This window comes from Salmo salar, chromosome ssa14, assembly GCF_905237065.1.
Source record: "Salmo salar chromosome ssa14, Ssal_v3.1, whole genome shotgun sequence".
In the NCBI taxonomy this organism is placed as follows: Eukaryota; Metazoa; Chordata; class Actinopteri; order Salmoniformes; family Salmonidae; genus Salmo; species Salmo salar.
The window spans coordinates 23,173,529-23,177,311 of record NC_059455.1 but is presented as its reverse complement, the minus strand read 5'-3'; positions in this window follow the sequence as shown (position 1 = coordinate 23,177,311).

Sequence of the window (3,783 nt, the reverse complement as noted above, 5' to 3'; positions counted from 1 at the left end):
GACTTGACAGATAAGCCATCTTTCGCCACCCAGGGTGTCATCCAATCCGGACGATTGTGGTAGCGTGCAGGGTCATAGAACTTGTCTATGTGTGGCAGCACAGTGAGAGAAACAGCAGAGGAGCTCTAGCCAAGTACGATGCTGAGAATCATCACCTTCAGCTGGTCAGTGGGGAAATATCATTTCCCATAGGAAATTAAACTAAGGGTTTGGAACTGTAACAAGAGGAATAGTGGGAATGGGTGGAGAATAGCCGTCTCCCGTAGGTTCACAATACTGAGGGAAGCAGTGTTGTGGTCAGACACCCATTCAATAGCCAGTAGCCTAAGTGAGATTGATTGGAGATGCATATTTGATGTCAAACTGTGACAGGTATTCTACTCCCTGCTGATGCATGGTAAACTGATAGTATTACAGTATAATTTCCACCCATACTGTAGCATTCCAGCCTCACTGTGTGTGTTCTGCAGCGATGCAAATACAGAGACACTCCAGTAATTCAAGTTAACACTGCCAGGGTAATACAAGTGGGAAGATTAAACTCTTGTTGATGACAACTGTTGTGTTCATGGCTCAAAATGATGACTTCTGCAGTGAAAATATTGATCTTGTTTCTATGGGGTCACCACAGAAAATATTTTTTCTAAATACATTTGTGGGTGGACAAACAGTGTGCCTAGGGTTTTACAGGCAAACAAATGTCAACACACCCATGAAATGAAACAATGCTGACAGCAGTCAGAGACAATAGCCATTTTGAGCACAACTGCTAATAAACTTCCTGGTTTTGTGTCTCGACGATTCCCCAGAACTCTATTGCATACCTACTCTACGTAAACTGAGAGTATTGTAGGAACATTGGCAGATACACCTGAGATTGTGATTGTAAACCATGGATTGACCTGTTCGACTCTGGACATTATGGCATTTCCCAGGAGCCTTTGTAGCTACCCAGCTAGCAGATTTGGTTCCTTGGAAGTTGTGGGAACATACGTTTTTGGTTTCCTATTGGTCCTGGGAACAAAGCCATAACTTTAGTGAAAATTTTGCATGTTCCGAGAATGTTAGATTTTAGGTTGCACGACGGTTCAGAGAACGTTTTACTATGGTTCCCTGAAAATGTTCCTGGGTGGTTTTATCAGTGTTCTGAGAAAATAAATTACAGGTTATTTGAAGGTAATTAAATAACGTTCTGTGAATATGTTTCAATAAGACTTAATAACACTACTAGCTTAATTTGGGTTAACTGTTTTGAATTGCAAGCACAGATAAGTTTGCTTAGGCATTAATCATGCAAACACATGTATTTTTTATTGTGACACGGCATCAGTGAGATTCAAACCTATGATCTTCTGTTCTCTGTCCATGGAATTCTCTGTCCACTGTGCCAACTGGATGGAGCCAGCATGCCATGTTTGTTTTCTACTCATACTAAGCTGTTCATTTTAGTCTATGCAAACAGTCCCCATTTCAAAAGAAACAAGCACTTAAGATCAGTTGTGGCCAATTAGTGGCTGCGACCAACACACCTGGATACGCTTAACAAGATAGATGATGGAGAGAGTTTTGTTGATGCTGAGACATAATGTATATGTTTTTAAATAACATTCTTAGAAGGTCCTTAGAACGTTACAAATGTTTTCTTGTGTTTTTTTATGGAAAGTTTTATTTATATTCTGTCACCATGGCTATAAATATAACCATGAGGAAACCTGCAGAAAACATTATGCTGAAGTAATGAAATTCCCACGGGAAAACGTTGTTTCTTAACGCACTCTGAATGTTCGGAGAACATGACTTTGAATAGAAACATGAGGAAACCTGTAGAAAACGTTATGCTGAAGTACGGAAATTCACACCTAAGAAACATATGGTTCTAGCTGGGTACTGACTACGGTCAAAACATTAGTCAAATAACGTGTGTTTTGCATACACATTACACTTGGCAATTGGAATATTTATACTTTTATGACCCGTGAACTTTATGAGGGAGATATTCTCATTCTGGGTGACAGACGGACCATGCACTTGGGGGGAAATACATCCACTGCAGAGAGCCAATGTAACTTGGGGACAGAGCCCAGGGTTGAACAGCAGTAAATTACACTTGTAGAAATAATACACCAACAATGACCTGCTGAGGAGGCTAATCCACCGTAGGGGTTTTTCTTGGCAAAACATGTTCTTTGAGAGAGAAAAATACAAGTTTTATTCATGTTATTGTGTTTTTTAAAGAGACTTGACTTACCTTGGGTAATGGCTCTAACTGGGGAAGAGACTGAGAGGACCTGTGTGGATATCACTCACTGCTGCCGTGCTGACCCTAAAACCCACATCAGACTGATGTCAGGCCCCAGTTGGATCGGGTAATAGATGGAGAATGAGAAGCGAAACGCTCCTACTGTTCCTACTGTTTTTAGCACAGAGACTCAAACATTTTGGTTAGCTTTTTATTTTTCTGACCAACCCCATTCTCAGACAGAAAGCCGGGGAGCAGCAAGCACAGCAACCTGCAAACACTTTGTCTAACGGAGAGGAAAAACATTGTCAGACTCAGAGCTGGAAAGAGGAAAGGCAGCACTGCAGTACAAAGAGCCCATTCTAATGGTGTGGGTGCCCCTCCACCCTGCGTCATAGTCAGAGCACAGGCAGGAAACTAGTGCGCCTCTGACACTGCACGGGCCGTGCAGGGAGGGACGTCTGGGGGCCCCTGGCTGCAGCAGACCCAATGAAACCCAATGAGGTTGTCTAAAAATAAACAGCGGAAGACGTTTATTTTCATTTTTCCAGTTTATTTGGGCTGAAATTAATATTGTGCCCCAAAATATCAGCTGGACTCCAGTGGGGCATTGCATGTGTTAGCTCCTACACATGCCCCCTGAGTATTAGGGATATTAAACATGTTAGAGCCTTTCAGGTATGATTAGTGCCATCATTGTTATTACTAGTGGTAGTGAACTTACGCTGGTGGGACCAAGCTAATGAACCGACTGGGGAAAGTGTGAAATGTGAATAGTGCCGATACTATCATTCCAGTCGCTGACCATTAGTTTCTTCCACTACGACTTTGGCAGTGGATCTGTGTTTGGGGCTCATTGCCTTGCCTTACTGTGTGTTTGCAGCCCAGAGGTAGGCTGCCAAGCCACCTGGAGCAGGTATTGTATTATTAATGTGGGTGCCAAGAGACACTTAAAGTGCAGCCGCTCAGTCTAGCACAGACACCCATGTCTGAGATCACACACTGACAATTCACCTGGGAGGTGTCTAATTGCCACAGCATCAACCGGATACATCACCTACACTTTCAATCCAACAATGAACTTCCCTGGCCATTCTCTGTGCGGACTAGCATTACCTCTCAGAACATGCTGAGGTTTGAACAAAGGATGATAGGAGCATTTTGAAGCTTCTTTGACAATGAAAAGCCTTTACTGTAGAGTAGACTGTACGTCAGACAAGACACCCACAGAGGGACATGTAAAGTGAGTTTTTAGCTTGTTGAGTAATTCAATATGTCAGAGTTAATTATGAGGCTGGTATACCGTACGAGGAATTCTCTGTAGTCTATCTCTGAAATGACAGACCCTTAATTTGAGCCAGTTTACTACAGTAGGGAAATAGTCCTGCAGCAACAGGAAATGTGAATTATTATGTGGATTATAATTAATGTGATTTTTTAGGGGTTGATACATTTCTCATTATGGCAAATCATGTCTGAAATTTCAAATTGGAAATGACAAAGTTTGACAAAGTTTTTAAAAACTCAAGTACACTACAAGTTTA